General features: G+C 39.2%; 1 protein-coding gene across 2 annotated transcripts in view; it reads right to left on the bottom strand.

Annotated features, from left to right (window-relative positions):
* Window positions 1-25,842, bottom strand: part of MPP7 (MAGUK p55 scaffold protein 7) — a 228,545-nt gene that overhangs the window by 190,789 nt on the left and 11,914 nt on the right. The window contains exon 2 of one of the 2 annotated variants that reach the window (XM_084876093.1): window positions 20,994-21,110. The exons of the other annotated variant lie outside the window; for it this stretch is intronic. The gene's annotated coding sequence lies outside the window, so the exon portion shown is untranslated. The remainder of the gene's footprint in view (window positions 1-20,993; window positions 21,111-25,842) is intronic. 2 annotated transcript variants of the gene reach the window in all.

Here is a 25,842-nt window from a genome sequence, read left to right as displayed (position 1 = left end):
GCAAAAAATATATTTTTTGGTGTACTGCAGAATTTCAGTAATTAGTTTGTGTGTCATGAGATAACATAGGTTGAAAATCACTGCTCTTGGGTATATCTTATGAATACTGTGTGATGAAAAGAGCAATACAGAGAAAGCGATGCTCCTATAAATGAAATAATTGCTGTCTCAAAGAAAAGCCAGTGTGCAAGCGTTTTGTAAACTCAAACTGTCATTTTTCATGGAACAACATTTTTACTTGAAACCAACAACTAAAAGACAAACTATTCAGGCTATTCAGATTAATGAAGCTTGAGAATTTGGCAAACATTTTTTTGAAAATGAATGAATTCTGGGACTTCAAAAAAACTGACAGTGTGTGTTAGTAATGATGAAACATAAGCTTTCAAGCAAAAATGAATTTTATAAAACTTGCATCTAGAAGGTGTCTTTGCTTTGTAAGCTACTATGTGAACCAAGAAATACAGATGTGCTGGAACCTGGTAACGCTTTGTATACTTCCACTGGCCTCCCAAAGGCTCTTCTGAGACCAGGGCTGAAATTAATAAATGCGGTTCCTGGCATACTATAACAACACTAGAGGCCCTGTGCATGAAATTCATGCATGGGGGGTGGGGAGGCAGTCCTTCAGTCCTGCTAGCATCTTCTTCACAATCCGGGACCACTGGCTCCTAACCGCTTACCTGCCGGCCTGCTTGATTGTGCCTCACCACTCTGCTTGCCTGCCTCATCACCCTCAACTGCTCACCTGCCTGACTGATTGCCCCTAACTGCCTCTGACTGCCTGCTCTCTGACTGCCTGCCTGATCACCCCTCATATTACACTTTTATTATTATATAGACAGTTGCCTTGCTCCAAGCTGTAAGGACCTGGTTGTCATAAAGATAGGAAAGTTTTAATTTTTACTCTTGATTATGGCAATTAATTAACACAGATGACCACCAAAAAGGTGACTTACCAAAGGGTATATAGCAAACGATGCTGTTAAGTCCTCTTTCATGAAAACGTGCATGTGGTGCATTGTACCTTGCTGGGTACTTAAGAGAGTGAAATTTCTGTCTGTCTTTGCAATCATGCGAGTGAATTGTGTGAGACCCCAGCCCAGTCTGGTTTGGTGCTCACAGAATAATAGACCTCTTTTTTTTTTTTTTGCTCCATTGGTGGACATTTCCTAGAAGTTGCACAATATCTTTCTTTTAATTTTTCCTCAACACTCTGACTTTACTTATGTCTCTCACCTTAGCTTCCCCTCTAAGCCCCACCCACACGGTAACTTGTTCCAGGCTCACTTTGCTCGAGTGTCTAGGAATCATACAACACGTCCACCACCAGAACCATGATTCCCAGGATTCCTGGTGCTCCCCGCGCTCTAGGCTTCCGTTTTCAGACAAGGGCCGCAGAAACCAAAAGGACTGGGGACTCCAGCCACTTCCCCACCCCCCTATTCCAGGCGGGGTTGAAAGGACTGGGAACTCCAGCAGCGGGCAAGCAGAGCAGCTGGGCCGGTGGGTCCAGGGACTCCAGCATAGAGCTGAAAGGACCAGGGACTCTGGCTCTGGCCGGGCTGAGAGGACTGAACACTGCCATCTTGTGGCTATGGGCGCTGCCATCATTGTGATGGAGTGAGGGGCATTTTGCATATTCCCTCTTTATTAGATAAGATTTGGTTAGTAAACAAGTATTTCAAATTTATTAATGCATCATGCAAAATTTCCAATGCATGAAAATCATGCATGAATAATAAACCAATGGATATTAAAGCTCCAATATGATAAATTTATTGATATACAGTATCTGCAGATTCCACATTTCCATTTTGGTGTTGTATCAAAGAATATCCACAATTAACTGAACCAGTCACTTACTATACAGTATTTCTCCTTTTTCCAACTACAGATCTGTCTGAGGTTGGATTTCTTCATTTCCTTCAACCAAAACATATAGCAACAAATTGAAAGTATACAGTGATATAAGAATATGACTATCTTCAATTAAGCCAGGCATTAGAGAAATTGCCAACTCATTAATTTTTTCTTTGTTTTGTTTTAGGAAAAAAAATGCTATTTTTCACAAAAATGTTATTTATGTTAACATGTCACAGTTTAATATTGTTATTTTTAAATTATTTGAAATAATTTTTAATTTCACAGTTTTCATATTCAATACCAATATAATGCACATGAACAAAATTCTTTAGAGTCTTCAGTAATTTTTAAGAGTACATAAAGATCCAGAGACCCCAAAAGTTGAGAACTATTCTATGTCAGGGGTGGGCAAACATTTTCTGCAAAAGGCAGATAGTCAGCATTTTAGGCTTTGTGGTCCATGTGGACTCTGTCTCAATAGAGACAATACATAACTGAGTATGTATACCTGTGTTATCCTAATACTTTATTTCCAGAAACAGGTAGAGGGCCAGGTATGCTGACCACTATTCTATACCATTATATCTTATCAGCTAGTGATTTACATATCTAAAACTAGTATATTTTCCAGTAACATTTTTACTGGTTATATTTAAACTAGAGGCCTGATGCATGAAATTCGTGGAAGGAGCTCAGCCCTCGCAGCTGTGGCAGCTGCCTCAGCCCTCGTAGCCATGGTGCCCAGCTTCATCTAGAAGGTTGTCCAGATGGTCGTTCCACTGTTCAGCCATCTGGTCTAATTAGCACACCATACTTTGATTATTATACATATTCAAGGAAAGTTTTAAATTTTTTTTCAATTTTTATTACCAAAACTGTTATGTAATTTTAAACTATACAATCCCTAATTATAAACAATATCAAATTCCAATTTTGTCTAGTCCAAGAACCTTAGAATCTGTCACTACACACAGAAAATGAAAAATAAGCTTATACCTGTCAACATGTTAGGGTACTCTAGTTAAGATAACTGATAGATCCTCCCTTCCTCCAACTGATGGACAGATGTAAACTCCACCTGCAGCCAGACATTCCTGAGCACTGAACCACCAATCAGTACCTGCCAAATACCCTAAGCCCCCAATTCCTAACTCCTTAGGTCCCTAATCATAGGCCTTACATGAAACCACCAATCAGCATGTGCTGAGTGCCCTAAACCCCATCCCCTCTTTTCCCTCCCCTTAAAAGTGCATGAACCCTGGCCCTTGCTCTCTTTCTCTGGAAGCAGCTGGCAGTGGTACTCCTCTTCAATAAAGCCTGTGTCCTGGCATCCTGGTCTCCAGCCCTCTCTATTTCATCTTTCAATAACCAAACATAAAAATATCCCAGCTTTAAAAAAAAAAAAAGAAAGAAAGAAAATATCATGAGTGATGAAAACATCCCACTTTTACAAACTCAACAGGGTTCAATTATTGTGTAATATAAAACTCACCTCCTTTCTACAAGTGGAAATGAAAATACCAAAGCAATGGAAAAGAAGAATCCCATTGAAAGAATCCTATAAAACTTGAAAGACTTAAAAGCGGCAATAAGAGAAAGCTGCTTTGTAATCCCCATGTTGAGACACGCAGGCTTTAGGTTGCTAGAAATGTCTGCAAGGAGCCCTAGCCCACTTGCCCAAAAGCACAGTAACCATGAGTGCATCAGGGATTCCCCTGATCAGGGTTCTCTGTGGGAAAGCACACAATGTCACAGGCACTCAGTCACTCAATTGCCCTTTGTCTGGAAGCACAGGTGTAATGAATGAACTGGCATTCACCAACAATGGCCTCATTCCAGACTACCCAAACCACCTACAATTAATGCACAGGATCCCAGTGATTTTTCTCAGATGGTCCTCAAGCCAAACCAGCAACATCTACTTCTCGATACCTCCCCAGCTTCTCACAGTGGGAAACTTTTTGGGTGATGATCTCTTTATAATTATGTTTATTTTCTACCACCCACTACTATACAATATTGGGTAGTCAAGATTACACCATTTACCATCAGTGACTCACTTTGTTGTTGTTGTTGTTGTTGTTGTTGTGTTGCTATATTTTAGCTCTTTCCTCTAATTTTGGGAGCAAGGGAGAATAACATCATTACATTTTCTTTAACTAACTCTGAATTCCAGATCCATCCCAGCATTCCACCAGCACTCCCTTAAGTCCTCTCTATTGGAGAAATAACAATCTTGCAATCATTTTTCTTTTTAATCCTTACTCGAGGATATGTTTATTGATTTTAGAGAGAGAAGAATGAAAAAAGGGAGAAGAAGGTGGAGGGGGAAAAGAAAGGAAGGACAGAGGGAGAGAGAAAAGGAGGGAGTAAGACATCGAGGTGAGATAAAAACATCAATCAGATGCCTCCTCTGCATATCCCAGCCAGTATCGACCCACAACCTAGGTATGTGGCCTCACTGAGAATGTAACCCACAAGCCTTTTGGTGGGTTTGTGTACAGGATGATACTCCAACTAACGGAAGTACCCAGCTGGGGCTGTAATCATGTTTGATAATTAAGATATAACAATGTAATTTTTTATGTTTACTGGGCTTACATCTCCCACTATATTTTCTTGAGGACAAAACCCATATCACCATATATCCCAAAAACAACATACTGGCCTCTACTCAGAAGTAATTCTACATGTGACCAACTCCACCTTCCAAGAGCTCTTTCCCTTCAAGGTCAGAGTAACCTCATTACTTCACTTATGGGGAGAAGCCAGACTAATGAAAAGGGCACACATTTGGAAAGACAGACCAGCTCCGCCTTATTGACTCCATGATCTTAGCCAGGCTATTTAATGAAATAAGACTAAAATTAATGACATAAGTAAAACAGCTAACCTAGAGTAGCCAACCAACAGATGACAGTTTTATTAAAACTTTTCAACTTCATTTTCATCACTCTCTACTTCTCACTTCCTCTAATCTTGCACATTTTTAACAGGTCCTATATTGAAAAGAATACAGGCTTTGGTGAGAGACAGACCAGTCTCTTTATTCTATCACTTACATGGACAACTTATAAGGTATGAAACCTTGGGAAACCAAATAAAATAACATTTATTTCCAAGACTCAACATGCATTGTTTCATTTGAAATCATTATCATCATCATTTTATGGGTGAGGAATCTGAATTTTAAGCAACTTGCCGTAAGCCCACAGTTGGAAGAAATTCCAGTATCAGCATGTAAGAATCTAATGCCTACACTACTAACCACACTACACAACGCTAACTTTTAATACTATTATTTAAGCTTTCTCATTCAGTTTTCTCAGGTATCACATGGAAATAATACCTATAAATCTTGTACTTCTTGTGATGGAAACAACATATCTAAAGCATTGGGAACATACCAGATGCTCAAATATTAGCTCCTCCTTCTCATACCATTTCCCTTAATATCTTTTTTTATTGTATCCTGTTTACTTACAAAAAAGAAAACTACTCATTTCATATCCATACCCTATAGCTTGCACATTAACCACATTTCTTCTCTGATAGAGCCAAAACCTCAGTTTTCAGCCTTCAATCCAAAAATATGAAGGAGCTTCTGGGACAACTTCAAGCATACCAAGATCCGAATTATGGGGGTTCCAGAAGAAGAAAGAGAGAGCAAGATACTGAAAACCTATTTGAAGAAATAATGACAGTAAATTTCCCCCACCTGGTGAAAGAAATAGACTTATAGTAAGTCCAGGAAGTGCAGAGAACCCCAAACAAAAGAAATCCAAAGAGGACCACACCAAGACACATCATAATTAAAATGCCAAGAGCAAAAGACAAAGAGAGAATCTTACAAGCAGCAAGAGAAAAACAGTTAGTTACCTACAAGGAAGTATCCATACAATTGTCAGCTTATTTCTCAACAGAAACTATGCAGGCCAGACAGGAATGGCAAGAAATATTCAAAGTGATGAATAGCAAGAACCTACAACCAAGATTAGTCTACCCAGCAAAGCTATCATTCAGAATTGAAGGTCAGTTAAAGAGCTTCACAGATATGAAAAAGCTAAAAGAGTTCATCACCGCCAAACCAGTTTTATATGAAATACTGAAAGGTATTCTTTAAGAAGAAGAAAAAGGTAAAGATAAAAATTATGAACAACAAATACATACCGTATTTTCCAGCGTATAAGATGACCCCCTAATTTTATAGTTAAAACATAGGTTTAGGCCTATATTCGCTGTATAAGACTACCCCCCACTTCCGAGGCAATATAATTTGCATGCATAAAAAGCCTGCTTGGATTGGCTGAGTTAGAGAGGCTGTCCGAGCAGCCTTGCAGTGATTGGTGTGGGATCGAGTTGGAAAATTCGTTTAGCGGCATATCCAGATGATTTTCAGGATCGAGTTGGAAAATTCGTTTAGAGGCATATCGAGACATTTTTCGGGATATACTCGGCGTATAAGACGACCCCCGATTTTCGGTTGACTTTTTTACGTTTCAAAAGTCATCTTATACGCCGGAAAATACGGTATCTATCAACAAGTAAATCTAAAAGTCAAGTGAATAAAAAATCTGAGGAACAGAATAAACTGGTGAATATAATAGAATCAGGGGCATAGAAAGGGAGTGAACTGACAAATGTCACAGTGAAAAGGGTGTAGGGGGTGGGAAGAGACTGAACAAAAATTGTACACCTATGGATGTGGGAAGGAGTATGGGCAGAGGGTGGGGGAAACTGGGAGGATGAGAGCTATTGGTTGGGGGGTGGGGGGAGGAGGAACAACTGTAATAATCTGAACAATAAAAATTTATTTAAAAAAATAAAAAACCATGTAGAAAAAAAAAAAAAAAAGATTGGCTAAATGTTGATACCCTGTTTCCCCAAAAATAAGACAGTGTCTTATATTAATTTTTTCTCCCAAAGTTGCGTTAGGTCTTATTTTCAGGGGATGTCTTATCTTTCCATGAGCTAGGTCTTATTTTCGGAGGATGTCTTATTTTCGGGGAAACACAGTAATTGTTAAAGCTAGGTGTTCATTATATACACATTAGCTGTTATAGCTATTTCTGTTTATATTTGAAATTTTTCATAATAAAAGACTTTATAAATTCCTAAAAAATAAAATAAACATATCAAGACCATCAAGAATGCTAATATTGCAAAAGATATGAAAATGCCCACAAAATAGCAATCAAAGGCAATTGAATAGGTAGAAAAACTGTTGTTTGGATAAACAAAAAGCAGTTAGCTGAAAAGCAGTTCGCCAGTGATAGCATTTAGAAGGCAGTGTTATATTAAAAATTCATTTTGCTTTGATAAATTTAAGAATGTTTATTTATAGATTAAATAGTACATTAGACATGTACTGTATATAAGCAAGGTTTAAACAGGGAATAGATTAATTGAATTTACATTATTTCTTATGGGGAAAACTGATTCAGTTTTCAAACAAATCATTTCTCAAACCTTCCAGAATAAATTAAATTTGAGAATCGAGGTTCCACTGTAATAAAGATTAGAGCAGACATAAATGAAATAGAGAATTTAAAAAGAAATAACAAAACTAAAAGTTGTTTTTTTCCAAAAGATGAACACAATGACAAACCCTTAGAAAAAAGGATAGAATATACAAATAACTATAATTAAAAGTAAAGAAAAGACGTGCCCGATGCCACAGAAATGACAAGGATTACAACAAACTACCAACAAGTTGGACAACCTAGAATAAATGGAGAAATTTTTAGAAACATACCTACCAAGACAAAACCATGACAAAATCCAAAAACATCTAAAATGAATAAGGAAATAGAAACAGTAATCAGAAATCTCCCAGCAAAGAAAAGCCCAGGACCAGTGACTTCACTAGAGAATTCTACTTTTTTTTTCTACTTAACATTTAAAGAATTAACACCAAGCCTCCTTCAAATTTTCCCCACAATTGAAGAGGAGGGAACGCTGCCAAGCTCCTTCTGAGGCCAACATTACCATGAGACCAAAGCCAAACAAAAACACTAAAACTACAGACTGATAACCCTAATAAATAGTGAATTAAACAGCCTAAAAAATACTATCAAACCAAATTCAACAGCACATTAAAAGGATTATATATCGTTACCAAGTGGGCTTTATCCCAGGAATGCAAGGATGATTCAACATATGAAAATCAATCGGTGTGATAAACCACATTATGTGAATGAAGAACAAAACTATGTGATCATCTCAATTCACATATAAAAGGCATTTGTATAAATGCAATACCTTTCCTGATTAAAACACTCAATAAACTAGGAATAGAAGGAAACCACTCAACGTAATAAAGCCATATAGAAGCCAACTGTAAGTTACTTCGTATACACGCATTGTTCATACATTCTTGAAAGGAGACAGACCCACACAAGAAATGGCAAATGATGCAAACTCTATACATATCAACACAACTCCAGTGGTTCAGTTTTCATGGGTCTTTCCACAAATGGCATCTTAATCGAGTTTCTTGGCCTCCCTTCATACATATCCTGCCTTCACTTAATGTTTCTTCTTAGTGCTTATCACAACCTAATATGCTACATATATTTCACTTATCTTGAGTAGTGTCTTTCCTACTTGAATATAAAACACACAAGGGCAGGGAATTTGTGTTGCTCACTTTGAATTCCTAGTGTCTTAGAATAGCATTTGTCATAATAACAAGTGGCTCCATAAGTACACTTGTTGAATGAATGAACACTGGAATCTCCATTAATTTCAGCTATGATAATATTATTCTCCCAAAGGAGGAAGAGTTACTAATCTCATTAATCATAACGTAAAATATTTATTAGATCAAAGGTATATTAAGCAAATTCCCTACTAAATAAAGATATTAAAAGGTGAGCATTCCATGCCCAAGTGCTCTTTGGCATTTCCAGCTTCAGGCTCTCCCCACCACTACCCTCACACCTCTGATTAGTAGACCCTCGTAGTGCCAGTTGGCTTGCTGATGCTCACTCTCTCCATGAGCCATGGGGTGGATCACACTGGAGCTGGTTGCACAGCTGCTTTCTCACACTAACTTCTGCCAATCTGGGCCTTTGGCATGATCCAAGGGCCTGGCTCCTCTTCGCCCTTTTGGGAGAAGGCTGGTCATCTCCTCTGTAATTATCCATCTCTCCACCATAGAGAAGCCTGGCGGTCCACTACCTCACACAAGAACACTACAGGCAGTCCCCAGGTTACCTCAGACTCAATGCATATCCTTTTGTGGTTACATCGCCATTTCCCACTTACAGTATTTATATATATATAAAAAAAAAAAAAAAAAAAAAGTTTGCCCTGGTTGGATTGGCTCAGTGGATAGAGCATTGGCCTGTGGACTGAAGGGTCCCAGGTTAGATTCTGGTTGGAGGCACATGCCTGAGTTGTGGGCTTGATCCCTAGTGGGGAGGGTGCAGGAGGAGGCAGATCAGTGGTTCTTTCTCATTATTGATGTTTCTCTCTTTCTCCCTTCCTCTCTGAAATCAATAAAGAATTTTTTTAAAAAAAAAAAAAAAGGTCCATCATTTCAACGTATGTACATATGTGCTTTATATTTTTTATTATTTATTTACCACAAGTAAAGGTCAGGAATTGTTATCTTTCTTTTAATTTTTTCTTACTGTTTCACTTCATTACTGCTCTGTATGTGCTCCATGTGAGTGACGTAGGTGCTTATGTAAGTGGGTTCCAACTTATGGCAAAAATTGCATTATGTCTCGTAGTAGGAACGGATCTCCAATAAGACCTAAGAATCTACTGTATTCTCTTTAACCATTGTGTGCATTTGACATTTTTTCTGATTATAAATGTTTTTTTTTAATTTTTTAAAGTTTATATTTAAAATGTAATAGTATTTACCATATCTCCATCTCTGAAACTCTCAGGACAGGAAAAAAACACTCTATAGTCACGAATTAATAGAAGTAAACCAAGAATTTGTGCCAATGTGGGTCCTCTTATTGGCTATAAAATAACCTATTATCTTTAATCCCCAAACCTAACTTTCCTGCTTTATCTCCTGGAACATCTCTCCCCTGACATCCTTATTTTGGAGAGATGCTTGCTGAAGTACCATATTTTCCGGCGTATAAGACGACCACTGTGTTCTAGTAAAAAGCCTGCTCAGATAGGCCAGAGTCAGAGAGGCGGTCTACTAAAAAAAGAACTGGTGATGCCTCAGAAATGGGGGGTAGTCTTATACAGCGAATATAGGCCTAAATCTATGTTTTAACTGTAAAATTAGGGGGTCATCTTATACTCCAGAAAATACAGTAATTAGAGATGCAGATAATGATATCTGCAACTTACTCTAAAATGCTTCATATATATATATATATGGCAAAATGTTACCAATTGATGTAACTAAGGTGAGCATATATGGTTCATTGTACTATTCTATTTATTTGAAATTTTTTGTGGTAAGTTTTTGGAAAAGAACTTCCATGTCTCCCAGTCTCTCCTATTTCAGAGCTATGTGTCTCTTTGGGATCCTCATCAACCACCCGGCAAATGCAATGACCATCAAATTGGTCTGTTCCTACCTCCTACCCCTCTTACACACTGCTACCAGCATCCTCTTTCTAAGCTATTTAAATGACCACATTACCACTTTAAACCTGTATCATAAAAGCCTAATATGCTAAGTGTCCTGTCAACCAGTTAGCCATTTGGCCATTCAACCAATCAAAGCCTAATATGCTACTGATATGCTAAGGCTGCTCAACTACTCCCTGTAACATGCACTGACCATCAGGGGGCAGACAGTCAACCAGTCACTATGACATGCACTGACTATTGGGGTCAGACACTCTGACCAGTAGGTTAGCTTGCTGCTGGGGTCCAGCCCCGATCATGCATAAGTGGGTACCTCGGCCTGGCCTGCCCCCTCTTGCAATCTGGGACCCCTCAGAGGATGCCAAAGAGCTGGTATCAGCCTGATCCAACAGGACAGGCTGAGGGACCCCACTGGTGTATGAACTTGTGCACTGGGCCTATAGTAAAGCTATAAAAGAAAACTCAGCATTCTCATGATAAAGTAAAAATTCCTTAAAACCATTCATGCCCTCGATCCTCTCTACTGTCTTTTTTTTTTTTAATCTTTTAATTTATTTTAGAGAGAGGAGAGGGGAAGGGAGACATCAATGTGAGAGAGAAACATCAACTGTTTGCCTCCCAAATGTGCTCCAACTGGGGATTGAATCCCACAACCTGGGTATGTGCCCTGAACAGGAATTGAGCCGGAGGCATTCAGTGTATGGAATAAACTGAGCCACACAGGCCAGGGCACCTCTCCAGTGACTTTCATAGCAAAAATCACACTAATAATGTCCCTTAAATTTTCTATAAAACTTCCTGCAAAGCCCCAAAACACCATTATTTCATGCCTCCATGTATTTGCTCACTCTAGTTCCTCTGCCTGCTTCCAATATGGGCTGAAGTGCATGTCTGTCATCCCACTGCCTAATGAGAAGTACAAGCAAACAGGACCATCACATGAATAACAAGAAAGCCTCAGTTATGCATTGACACAGTCTTATTCATACCTGGATATTACTTTTCAGCAATTCCTTTCCAAATCAGTAGAGGGTGCCATAATTTCATTTTAAAAGTGGAAATTAAAGTCATGCTAACAAAAGCAATTTTCAACTTCAGTTGGAAATGTTAAAAGCTCTTAAAAAAATCTTCCCCCAGCTTTGAAATATAATTGATATTTATCACTGTATAAGTTTAAAATGTATAGTGTAATGTAATGGTTTGACTTATATATATTGTGAAATGATTACTGCTATAAAATCAGTCCATCATCTCATATAGATACAAAAAGAGAAAGCCGCTGAAACCGGTTTGGCTCAGTGGTAGAGTGTCAGCCTGTGGACTGAAAGGTCCTGGGTTCGATTCCAGTCAAGGGCATGTACCTTGGTTGTGGGCGCATCCCCGGTGGAGGGTGTGCAAGAGGCAGCTGGTTGATGTTTCTCTCTCATCGACGTTTCTCTCTCATCGACGTTTCTAGCTCTCTATCTCTCTCCCTTCCTCTCTGTAAAAAATCAATAAAATATATTTTTTTTAAAAAAGAGAAAGCCAAAAAATAAAATTTATACAGTTAACTGTAGTCTTCATGTTATACAGTACTTATGTATCCTTTAACTGGAAGTTTATACCTTTTGACCTTACCCTTACTCCACTCTCCACATTCTTTTTTTTTTAATATATATTTTATTGATTTTTTATAGAGAGGAAGAGAGAGTTAGAAACATCGATGAGAGAGAGACATCGATCAGCTGCCTCTTGCACACCCCCTACTGGGGATGTGCCCGCAACCAAGGTACATGCCCTTGACCAGAATCGAACCCGGGACCTTTCAGTCCGCAGGCCGACGCTCTGTCCACTGAGCCAAACCGGTCTTGACCACTCCCCGCATTCTGTATCATATCTATTTTTTATGAGTTTGGTTTTACTTTTATTTCTAATAAATAAGGAATTTCAAAATGAAAATACTACATAAACAATATTTTTTAATTAAAAAAAACAAACAAACAAACAAAAAAGCTCTAGCCAATTTAACTCAGTGGATAGAACATTGGCTTACAGATGCAAGGGTCCCAGGTTCAATTCCGGTCAAGGGCACAAATCTAGATTGCAGGCTCCTTCCCAGCCCTAGCCCTGGTCGGGGCTCATGCAAGAAGCAACTAACTGATGTGTCCCTCTCACATAGATATTTCTCTCTGTCTTTCCCTCTCTCTTCCACTCTCTCTCAAAATTAGTGAAAAAATATCCTCAGGTGAGAATTAAAAAAAAAAGAAAAAAAAGCCACATGACCATACACCTTAAATTCTAAATGTGGTTATATCATTTGAACCAATAATTTAACTTGTATGAATTTACCCTAAAAAATAACCAAATAAGTATGCAACAATGGATCAATTTAAATAAAATATGCTGGAAAGTGGTTAAAGTTTTGTTTTTTGTTGTTACTGTTTGTTGTTTTTAATCCTCACCTGAGGGTGTGTGTGTGTGTGTGTGTGTGTGTGTGTGTGTGTGTGTGTTTCTTTAATGAGAGAGAACGAAAGAGAGAACATTGATGTGACAGAGAAACAACAATCAAACCAGAGACCCTCCAGTTCAGGGGATGAGTTGCTATTGGAGAGTTACTATTTCACTCACAATATCAACATGGAACTGACTCTAAAGCCCAGCTATTTTATATTTACTTCAGAGAGGAAGGGAGAGAGAGAAACATCAATGATGAGATAGAATCATCGATCGGCTGTTTCCTACACCCGCACTGGGGATCGAGCCCATAACCCAGGCATGTGCCCCAGTGGGGATCTGTGGCCTCTTGGTTCATAGGCCGACACTCAACCACTGAGCCATGCTTGCTGAGCTTAACAGCTATTTTGACTTCAATATATCTACACCAATATGCGCAAGCTCTATCCCCACCACCTATTTATTCAAACTTTTGCATTTATTTAACTTTTGGTCTTCTGGTCTATACTTTCCTAAACTAGTTTCTAGTTCATTTTTAGTTTTGTCTTACAATTCCAGGTACTGACCACTAACAGTGACCACATCTTAAGCAAGACAGTAGAGCTCAAAATTTCTGGCACTTTCAAAATTAACCTCTACCTTTTGTGACTTAAGTTATATATTGCTTAAAGTTATCAAATAATTCTCAAACTATTATGATCTGCCCAATTCTATACCAGGCTGTAACAGGAAATTCGAAAGTATAATCATATTTAGATTTAATCACCTGATATCAATTGCAGTTCCATAATTCTGAATCTATGCGACCAGACTTTGTTCTGTGGTTTTACTCAGAGACACAAGTACACTAGGGCCGGTCACACCCCAAGTATTCTGAAGCAGGGCATTCCCACATAAACTGCAATCACTGTGATCTCATCCTTATCTGCAAGGAAGAGAGATGAGACTGAAAAACCATGGAACTACCAGAGGCCTTATAAATTTAGTAAACTTTCTGTGATATATTAAAAATCAGATATTATTCAAGCCTGGGTCATAAAACCAGGAAGCTGGCCTCAACTCTCATGCTTTTAGTCTTCCCATCAAGGTCTTCCATTTTCTAGTCAATCTGCTCTCAGCCACTGTTTTTCTCAATGTGTAAAAATGCAAGAAATACATGTCTACATCCAATCTCAAACAAAAGCATAAAAAGACGATTTTTTCCCCCAAGTTGGCAAAAGCATCTCTTAAAATAGGAAACTTAATGGACACGTAGGACTAATTGAAATTTGAACCTATTTAGGTAACATTAAAAGTGAATAATCTGACAATAAAAACACCATTTCTAACACACACATCCATGTCACGGTGAAACCCCACTCACCTAACAGCTGCAAATTCATTCTGTGTTTTCTTAAAAAAATTAAAAAATAAAAAAAAAATAAAAAGCCTCTTCTCATTTGCATTTCTTTAAAGATTTTAATGATGTCTTTATTTTTGGTAAAAGAAAACCTGGGAAGGGTGAATGCCCTGAACTGCTAAGTGGAGCTAACACTCCCCAAAAATGGACTGGGAGTTTAAGAGTAGGATTTTACAGCTCTAAGGGGAAAGTGCCTGAGATTATCCAGTAAAGTGTAAAAGAGAAAAAGCCTGTAAAAAACAAGGACCCTGACTTCTCTGGACCAAACTTCAGTGCTGGGTTAATCAGAAAGAGGAAAAATAATAAATCTGTGCAACAGTTACACAAAATGAACTAGGTAATTGTGCCTATTTTGATTATTCCAGGCATCATCTCCCCGATATTAAAGAGATAATTTTGCTCTGTCCACTCTTAGTGAATTATCTTCTATTGTAAACTATTTGGATTAAGAATTGTGACAATGTCTCAAATAAATTCTTTTTACTCTTGAGAACATTTCTACAACTAGCCAAGATGCCTCACATAAATCATAGCTATACAAATTCTGAAAATCTTGCTAAATGTATCTAAGGCTCAAGGGCTATATTTCTTTGCCTTAATCCTTGAAGAGTAAATTGCTATGGAAAGGAAAGAGGGAAGAAAAGAGCCCAATAAATTACCATTTGGAAAGCACCAAATTAGTGGCAATGGATGTTTGGGTGAGACAGGAATTGCCTAAAACCACTGGGCTTTTGTTCTCTTTGGGAGGACACTGAGTTTGTTTGTTTGTTTTTAATTGCATTTAGTGGGATGACATTGATTCACAAAACCATACAGACTTCAATTGTAGGACTCAACAAAACATCACCTGCACAGTTCGTCATATGCCCATTGCTCCAAGAAAAGTCCCTTTTTTTAAAAATCACTAACCTTGCTGAAACAGATTTGGGTCAGTGGATAGAGGGTCCATTCAACCAATCAAAGCATAATATTCTAACGATATGCTAAGCTACTGAGAGGTCCCAGGTTCGATTCGGGTCAAGGACATGTATTGGGTCGGCAGCTAAGTAATTGCGGGTTTCACATATATATGGCTTCAGTTGAATTTTTAGGTTTGCAGACGTAGTACAAATGTAAAACACATTTTGTTATTTGATAGTTGGCTATTCAGCTGTTAATCAGTAAAAAAAGTTTTTTGATCTGTTTTGTAGTTTTCGTTTGGCATTCGTTGAAAAATGGAAAATCAAAAGGAACATTTTCGTCATATTTTGCTTTTTTATTTCCGCAAAGGGAAAAACGCATCGCAAGCTCATAAAAAGTTATGTGTTGTTTATGGTGACGAAGCCTTAAAAGAACGGCAGTGTCAAAATTGGTTTGCCAAATTTCGTTCTGGTGATTTTTCACTCAAAGATGAAAAACGCTCTGGTCGTCCAGTTGAAGTTGATGACGCCCTAATCAAAGCAATAATCAATTCGGACTGTCACAGTACAACACGTGAGATTGCAGAGAAGCTTCATGTATCACATACATGCATTGAAAATCACTTAAAACAACTTGGCTATGTTCAAAAACTCGATACATGGGTTCCTCACGAACTGAAAGAATCACAGTTAACGCAACGCATTAGCAGCTGCGATTTGCTAAAGAAACGTAATGAAAATGATCCATTTTTAAAACGACTGATAACTGGCGATGAAAAATGGGTTGTTTACAACAATATCAAGCGGAAAAGATCGTGGAGCAGGCCAGGTGAACCAACTCAAACAACATCAAAAGCTGATATTCATCAAAAGAAGGTTTTGTTATCAGTTTGGTGGGATTACAAAGGAATTGTCTACTTTGAACTCTTACCACCCAACCGAACGATCAATTCTGATGTCTACATTGAACAACTAACGAAATTAAACAATGCAGTTGAAGAAAAGCGGCCCGAATTGACAAATCGAAAAGGTGTTGTATTCCATCATGACAATGCAAGGCCACACACATCTTTGGTCACTCGGCAAAAATTAATGGAGCTTGGTTGGGATGTTTTGCCACATCCACCATATAGTCCTGACCTTGCACCATCTGATTACTTTTTGTTTCGATCTTTACAAAACTCCTTGAATGGTAAAAATTTCAATAATGATGATGATGTCAAATCGTACCTGATTCAGTTTTTTGCTAATAAAAACCAGAAGTTTTTTGAACGTGGGATTATGATGCTGCCTGAAAGATGGCAAAAGGTCATTGATCAAAATGGGCAATACATTACAGAATAAAGTTATTTAGTTCCATGAAAAAATTTTTTTTAAATCCGCAATTACTTAGTTGCCGACCCTATACATTGGTTGCGGGCACATACCCAGTAGGGAGTGTGCAGGAGGCAGCTGGTTGATGTTTCTCTCTCATCGATGTTTTTCTCTATCTCTCTCTGTAAAAAATCAATAAAATATATTTTTTAAATAAATAAATAAAAATAAAAATAAAATAAAAATCACTAACCTACTTCATATTGACTTTCTATTAAATTATATTAAACTAGGGCCCAGTGCATGAATTCGTGCACCTAGAAAGGAACTGTGGGCCATAAGGCTACAGTGGTCACAGGGACGGGACCCATCCTCCACAGCCCACCTGACCCCTCCTGGTCCTATCTGTCGGCAGCCCAGCACCCACTGCTACTGCTCCCATGCACTAATAGCACCTGCCCTGCTCGCACCTGCTGAGGGCACAGAGCAATTGGGGCTGGCACCATCAGTGGGTGCGAGCCGGTGGCAAATAACACTAATAAATCAGTGCTGCATTGTCTGAAATAATAAACTGATCTTTTTTTAATTTTAAGGCTTTCTAGTCTTACTATACCCTAAATAGTAAATAAAAAGAAAGATTAGAAATAATTACTTAAAACCTACCCACAGAACTATCCTGAGTAGGAATGGTAAGTATTACATAAAACAGATTTATCAAAATGAATATTTCTTTCAGGGAGTAATTCTGCTTTACACTCTTAGCAGGTCTCACAATCCGTGGGACAGGGATGGCTGAAAGAAAAACAAGGTGAAACTGGCCATCTTCCTCACCTCAGTGAAGTGCTGGCTTATGTCAAGGTGGCCTGCCCAATCACACCAACAACTTACTGACAACCTAAGGGAGAGCTGTTGAAATTATGCAACCACAAAAGCATGCACAAAATGAAGGGGAAAGCCACTGAGGCCTCAGATGTCATTGCTATGTACTGTGGATTTGAAAATGATAATAGTAATGATGGGGGGAATGTATGTCAACAAGAATTCACAATGAATTTGTTGTAAAATGAAAACTATGAATTACCATACTGAATTTTTAGCACTTCCCCCTTTTATTCTCTAATGTTTTTATTTTGTGTGTATGTGTGACTCCACTGGGAGGGACTTTGGAAGCTTGTGCCTGGTTTCCCTCTGATTTTCCCCAGGAGCCTTTTTCTGCTGATTCTGCTTGGTACCCTTCACTATAATTAATCAGAGCTGTGAGTACCACTGTATGTCAAGTGCTATGAATCCTCCTGTGGAACCGTGATACCTGGGGGCAGGGTGTCTTTGGAACCCCCAACATAGATATAAGCAAAATGATATCATGAATTTTAAGTTTAATCTGCAAAACAAGAGTGTGGAGAGCCGAAACCGGTTTGGCTCAGCGGTAGAGCGTCGGTCTGCGGACTGAAAGGTCCCGGGTTGGATTCCGGTCAGGGGCACGTACGTTGGTTGCGGGCACATCCCCAGTAGGGGGTGTGCAAGAGGCAGCTAGTCGATGTTTCTCTCTCATCGACGTTTCTAGCTCTCTATCTCTCTTCCTCTCTGCGAAAAAATCAATAAAATATATTTAAAAAAAAAAAAGAGTATGGAGACACACTGTGATATCCTATATAATAAAAGCCTAATATGCTAAGTGTCTGGTTGTGCGGTCTTCCATTCAACCAATCAAAGCATAATATTCTAACGATATGCTAAGGCTGCTTAACCATTCCTGATGACGTGCACTGTCCACAAAGGGGGAGAATGTCACCCAGTTGCTGTGACACGCACTGACCACCAGGGTGCAGACACTCCAACCGGTAGGTTAGCTTGCTGCTGGGGTCCAGCCGATTGGGACTGAAACAGGCCAGACATGCCTTGGAGCCTCCCGCAGTCCCTCCCTGGCTGGCCAACTTCCTATGTCCCTCCCTGGCCCCAATCATGCACTGGTGGGGACCCTTGGCCTGGCCTGTGCCCTCTCGCAATCCAGGACCCCTTGTGGGATGTTGGAGAGCCAGTTTCACCCCAGCGGCAGAAAAATTGGTTGCTATGATGCACATTGAACACCAGGGCGCAGATGCTCGACACAGGAGCTGCCCCCTGGTGGTCTGTGTGCTCCCACAGGGGGAGTGCCATTCAGCCAGAAGCTGGACATCCAGTCAGACATCCCCGGAGGGCTCCTGAACTGTGAAAGGATGCAGGCCAGGCTGAGAGACCCTCCCCACCCTCCCTCCGAGTGCACAAATTTTGTGCACCCGGCCGCTAGTGCAAATATAATATCCTGCCTAGGAGTGATAAACAAGATGATTGGGTTAGTGAGGTTCACCAGGCTCAACTGTAATACTTTATGCTTTTAAAGGAATAAAGCAAATATGGTGAAATATTAACATTTGATAGAGCTGAGTCATACCTCATGGTGGTCTCTTATCATGTTTGCTATTTTTCTGGCAATTTTATGTTTATTGTTGAAAGTATTGCAGATGTTCCCTTTTCTTCCCTCATTGATCCCCTCCACCCTGCTCTAACCCTCTAATCCCAGGCATTCACTATTGTCTGTGACTATGGTTATGCATATATGCACATAAATTCATTGGTTAATTACTTCCCCTCCCCCACCTCTCTCTGAGATTTATTAGATTTTTGCTTGTCAGTTTACTTTGTTCATTGGATTCCTCCTCTAAGTGAGATCATGTGATACTTGTCTTTCTCTGACTGGCTTATTTTGCTTTGCATAATACTCTTCAGGTCCCTCCATGTTGTCTCAAAGGGCAAGAGATCCTTCTTTATTACAGCTGCATAGTATTCCATTATGAGCCAGAAAGAAATTCTGATAAAATGAGAAAAATATACAGGTAAGTTTTAGATCATACAACACCTTGTAACCCATTTTAAAGTCCTCACTTTATTTTTTAAATTCTAAATAAACATTTATATTAAAAAGGATAAAAAGTTAGGGGCTAATATTTCAGACTTACAAAACTCATCTTCCTTATTAATAACAATAACAAGCAAACCCACTTAATCACATCTAGCTTTGGCTCAAAAGTAAGGACTTTCTTTTCCTATAACCATTAGGACTTTCCTAAACCTTTGCATCATCTTTAATTATCCTCCCATATAGCTGTGATTAAGAAAACATTTCAGCCTCTTAGAAAACTAACTGGAAGGACAGCATTCTCTGAGACAGAAGTGCTGGCTATCAAGCTATAAAAAGACACAGGGAAACTTTAAAATACATATTACTAAGTGAAAGAAGCTAATATGAAAAGGCTGCATTTTGTATGATTCTAACTATCTGACATTCTGGAAAATACAAAACTATGGAGACAGTAAAAGATGTGTATTGTAGTTATGGGGATTGGAACATGGTGATAAATAGGTAAGCCACCATGGATTTCTAGGGCAGTAAAAATAGTCTGTATGATACCAAAACGATGAATACATGTCATTACACATTTGTTCAAACTTACAGAATGTACAACATCAAGAGTGAGCCCTAATTAAACTATGGATATTGGGTGATAAAAATGTGTCAATGTAGGGTCATCAACTGTAACATGACATGAGGATGCTATTCTTCAGCTAATCTAACTTGATCCAGGAGTGTATTTTAAAATATCTAGTATAATGTATGATCTGCTATATCCTTTAAGCACTCCTTCCTAAATGCTGCTTCTTCTAAGCAATACTAACAAATATTGGGTGCAAGGAGCACCTGTTTGTCCTTCCTAAAAACATGTCTGGAGAGCTCCTGTTCAAAGGTACTAAACAAATCCAAATCCATGTACTTTAACAGGAAGTCTAGCCCTAACGGGTTTGGCTCAGGTGATAGAGTGTCGGCCTGTGGACTGAAGGGTCCCAGGTTCGATTCTGGTCAAGGGCATGTACCTTGGTATGGGCACATCTCCAGTAGGGTATGTGCAGGAGGCAGCTGATCCATGTTCCTCTCTGATCGATGTTTCTAACTTTCTATGCCTCTCCCTTCCTCTCTGTAGAAAATCAGTAAAATATTTTTTTTTAAAAACACAGGAATAAGGACAGGGCTAAGATTCTTCTGTAAAGCTAAAGAGCATCACAACAACATAGCCTGAATAAAAAGCCAGCTCACCTCAGCTTCTGGGAAGCTAAAGGAGGCAAGGTCAAGATTCTCCTCTGAAAATTAGGCAAACTAATGGGTGATCAAGATCCCAACGTTCTAGTCTATATAGCTTGATCTTGCATACCTAAGTCAGAAATGTACTTGAGGTAGGAATAACCAACCAAATACACCTTAGATTCATGACTTAGATAATGCGTCTTCCTCTTACAAAAACCAAGGAAAATTATATGTAAAATTACTCCAAGATGTGCTATTTAACAGGTGTGTCCAATTGATGAAAAGGTATCAAACTATATATTTAAAGGAGCATTTTTCTATATGCACTTCATTTTTAAAGTTTTCATTCACATATGTACATATATCAAATATGTGTATATATTTGTATACTTACTATAGGCCTGGTGCACGAAATTTGTGCACTGGGGTGGGGGATCTCTCAGCCCAGCCTGCCACCTCTCACAGTCTGGGAGCCCTGAGGGGATGTCCTAAGCCGCAGTCTGGCCTCCTTCTGCGGGAGGAGACCAGGCTGATCAGGGGAAGGCGCCATCCCCACCACCCCACTGCTGCAGCCACTGCCAGTCACTGCAGCCACCAAGGCATTTTCATCAACACAGAATCCAGGCCCTTCACCACAAAAAAAATGACAACTTTCTTTAGGCATTTTCAAGATGTGTCTTTCAAAGGATATGACATTTTTCTTTATCTTAACCTGAGGATATGTTTCCATTGATTTATTGACAATGTGGGGGGGCGGGGAAGGGGAGGGAAAGACAGAGAGAAACATCAGTGTGAGAGGGACACTTTGATTGGTTGCCTCCTGCATGAGCCCTCACCTGGGCCCCGGCCAGGGTGGAGCCTGTAACCTAGGAACATGCCCTTGATCAGAATCACACCCGGAACCTGTGATCCACAAGCTGAGGCTCTATCCACATAGCCAAACCAGGTAGGGCAGGATATGCCATTTCTTAGCCCCTCCAGCAGCAGACCTTTGTTTCTTCCTCCAGGAGTGAGGTGGAAAAACCCTAGATCACCTTCTTGCATTCTTATTACCCAAGTTATCAAGAACACTGCAAGTGGTGGCCTACAGGGAGCCTAGCCAATGAGCGGTCAGAAAAGGTGTTTCCTCTGCAGCTCACACACCGAAGCCCCCCATGGTGTGTGTCCGCTGGGGTGGGGCATGCTCTGAGACACTCCGCGGGGGCTCTGAGCAGACCCCCACTTCTGGTGTGTGTCTCCACTCTGCAGGGAGGCTGGGGCTGGGGGCAGCACGCAGTCCCCTCCCGTCCATCTGTGCACACAACTCCTCCTTAAGGCATCCCGGCTAATTTGCATATTTCCTCTCTCTCTCTCTCTCTCTCTCTCTCTCTCTCTCTCTCTCTCTCTCTCATATATATATTGATGTCTATAAAATATTCTCTGACGTTAAGCAAAACTCAGAAACATTTCTAACTAATTCAGGGTCACACAGATAGTTGGTAAGTGGCAGAACTGGGGTCCGAGTATATTAACTTCAGACCCCTTAAAGTCCGCAGGGGAAAGTCTTCTTTGAAAGGAATGTGATGCAAGTGATATTTTAAAATTTGATAACAGAATACGGGGTAAATTGATGGCTGCATGTTCACCAAGGCAGCAGCTACAGTAAAGCCTGGGTCAGAGATAATTTTATTTATACTAGAATGATGACAATGAAGTAGAATGACAAGGGGGGGAAGCAGGTCTACAGGTAAAATGTTAAAGAGGTGTTAGGATTCAAATATGACTCCACAGTTCCTAATCTTAGATATGAAAAGACATGAACAGTGGACCTGCTTTTCCACTTTAAGATCTTTGAATGAAGTCAAGATGAGATATCCAAATGAAAATGTCCAGACAGTGGGAGCAATGAGACCAAAGCTTGATTAGAAGAACAGGACTGGATTAATATTGTACTAATTTTATTTTTCTTAAACCAAAGGGATAAGGCTTTAATACAGAAAACTAATAACTGTTATCCGCCCCCAAAAGAACTTTTAATAACATAACACTTTTCCACACAGTAACACATTACAAAAGCAGCAAAAACACTTCTGCATGTTAGTTCAAGACAAAAATTCCCTGCCACCTACTCACATCCCTTGCAAACCATTCCACACCCATCATAATTGTTTGGTAGCATTTTTTGAGAGACAAGATATTGAGATTGCCTGCTAAAATACATATAGTAATTTAGCCAAAATTAGGCTTTCAACTTAACAGCGTCAATTTTTAAAATTCTAAGCAATTTAAGACATAGAAACAAATAAGGATTTTTATTAAATGTCAGAAACCAACGATGGATTTACATCAGCAATCAGGCACATAATGAAGACATCTGCAGACAATACAAAATATGACAACTGAAAATGTCATCTAGTCTATATCTACATGGATAGATATTGTCAAAACACACAATTTCTTAAAAATTAACAGAATGACACATGCAGCGTATCATTTATGTGAATAATCCTTTAACACTGTATATATCCTTAAAATTATACACATACCATATGCAAAAACACATTTAGAGAAAAATTGGAGGATATACACAAATTCATACTAGCAATTGCATGTGGGGAAGAAAGGGAAATAGAATTGGAAAGAAAATATACTTCAACCTTATCTACAATGGTTTCTTTCACTAACTAAAAAAAAATCTAAAACAAATATGCCATATTAACATGTGTTAATTTGGGATAAAGGTCATATGGTGTTTTATTTGTTCTCTTTGTCATTCAATATTTTTGAAATGTTGCCCAAGTTAAAAAAAAAAAAAAAAAAAGTGGGGGGGGGGGGCAAAATTTCTCACCTAATGAAAATTATTCTCACATAGACCATAACTGGCATAAGTTGACTGAATAACAGTAGGGTGGGCAGGGTGAAAATAACTTCTTCACCAAGAAGCCAATACTATTTTAAACTCCTAACATATTTCTTGAAATAGAATGGCCTAATTAGCAAATCTAAACTCTGGTTTGAATCCAGAAACTCATCTATAGAGAGGGGCTTTACTATGGATAAGTTCTCAACTAGGAAAGGTCAGTAGCCTCACTATCTCCTAAGGAGGCGAAGAGGAAGATTCCAGGAGGAAAAAGCTACTAAAGGCAATTCTGAATAACCCAATGTCTTCTCTCCCACTCCCAATCGTTATCCCCATTGCCTGACAACCCTGTCCTCCAAAGGCAGCCACCAGCAGGGACATTCTGCTGCACAGTGGCTCCTTTTCCTCCAAGAAGTGAACCTCGGAATGAGTCTTTTGGGTTAGTTGTTGCTAACCCCAATGCCTTTTTCTAAAAAAATTTTTTTTTTTTTTTTTGCTAATCCTCTCCCAAGGATATTTTTTTCCAGAGAGTAGAAAGGAGGAAGAGAAGGGGGGGAAAGACAAAGGACAGAGAAACATCCATGTGAAAAAGACACATCAATTGGTTGCCTCCTGCACATGCCCCTAACAGAGCAGGGGATCGAACCTGCAACTGAACAGGCAACCCTTCCATTCCTGAACAGACGATCTATCCACTGAGCCACTCTGGCCAGGGCTCAGTGTGCTCTTTAAGAAAACCACACATTCATTCAATAATCATTTATACCATATGGATACCATGCGGTATAAATGATTATTTATAAAAGGGTATAAAAACAAGAGTAAAACCCTAACCCTCAAAGATACCGGTATTAATTATTTCTTCTCTAAATTTCTTAGTCTTAAAAAATGTCCTCACCATCAAATAAAATTAAAAAAAAAATCAAGCCTACACTATTAGTTCCCTGCTTATCTGCCAGGGATATGTTCCAAGATCCCCAGTGGATGCCTGAAAACTCAGATAGTACCAAACCCTATATATGTTGTTTTTTTCTTATACATATATAATATATCTACGGTCAGGGAATGTACACAGTGGAGATGCTGAACAAAGGGATAATTCAAGACCTGGGGAAGACGGAGCAGGAAAGTGTAAGATTTCATGCTCCTATTGAGAATGATGGACAATTTAAATCTGTGAATTGTTCATATCTGGACTTTTCCATTTAATATTTTTGGGCCACAGTTGACTGCATGTACAGAAACCTCAGGAAGTGAAACCACGGATGAAGGGAGACAACTGTACTGTCATGAACAAAGCAAGTAGAATATGTAAAATGAGATATGTGAACAGGTCAAAAGCTTCCTCACTGGGCCCCAACACAACAGGCCTCACAAGGGCCATTTCCTAGGCAAAGCGGATTAAAGAGAACAAGGGAATGCAGGCTCATGCATCTTGTTTGTTTTTTAACCAACAAGAGACTCAGCCCTGGCTGGTTTAACTCGGTGATTAGAACTTCCACCTTCACATGAAAGGTTTTCAGGTTCGATTCCTAGTCAAGGGTATGTACCTCGGTTGCAGGTTCCCAGCCATGGTGGGGGTAAGTGCAGGATGCAACCAATCGATATGTCTCTCACATCAATGTTTCTCTTTCTTTCCTCCTCCTCCTCCTCCTTCCTCCCTTCCTTCCACTCTCTCTAGAAATTAATGGAAGAAATATCCTTGGGTGAGGATTTTTAAAAAAGAGAGATTCAATTTAGCAACTGCTAAGACCCCTTAAACTAAGAGGACAAAGATAAATAAAAAGAAAATATTACTATGCTCCAACTCTAGACTTGATAGTTTTAGGAATAAGATATAAAAAAGGCCGAAACCGGTTTGGCTCAGTGGATAGAGCATCAGCCTGTGGAGTGAAAGGTCCCGGGTTCGATTCCGGTCAAGGGTATGTACATTGGTTGTGGGCACATCCCCAGTAGGGGGTGTGCAAGAGGCAGCCGATCGATGATTCTCTCTCATCGATGTTTCTAACTCTCTATTCCTCTCTCTTTCTCTCTGTAAAATATCAATAAAAAATATATATATATATTTTTTTTTAAAAAAAAGATATAAAAAAAGTACTATACCCCTGGTCAGTGTGGTTCTGTGGTTGGACCGTTGGCCCGTGCACCAAAGGTTCATGGCTCAATTCCTAGCCAATGGGACAGGGAACTAACTTTGGAGAATGAGATCCTGAATAAATGAGTCAGGATTTAAGATACTCCCAATGTTATGGGACAGGAGCAAGAAGAAAAGCCAGTGGCAGAAACCAAGAAGGAAGCAAACTGTCTGAGAAACAGTTTGCTCTCCAATATCCAGTTACCAAATCTACTCCATCTTTTGCCCCATTTCTCTACGAAATCTATTCCTGCCCCACCACCTCCTATC

This window comes from Pipistrellus hanaki (genome assembly GCF_964339955.1).
Source record: "Pipistrellus hanaki genome assembly, chromosome: 1".
NCBI lineage: Eukaryota > Metazoa > Chordata > Mammalia > Chiroptera > Vespertilionidae > Pipistrellus > Pipistrellus hanaki.
Note: the sequence above shows the minus strand (reverse complement) of the source record. Positions and strands in the feature narration are given on the sequence as shown.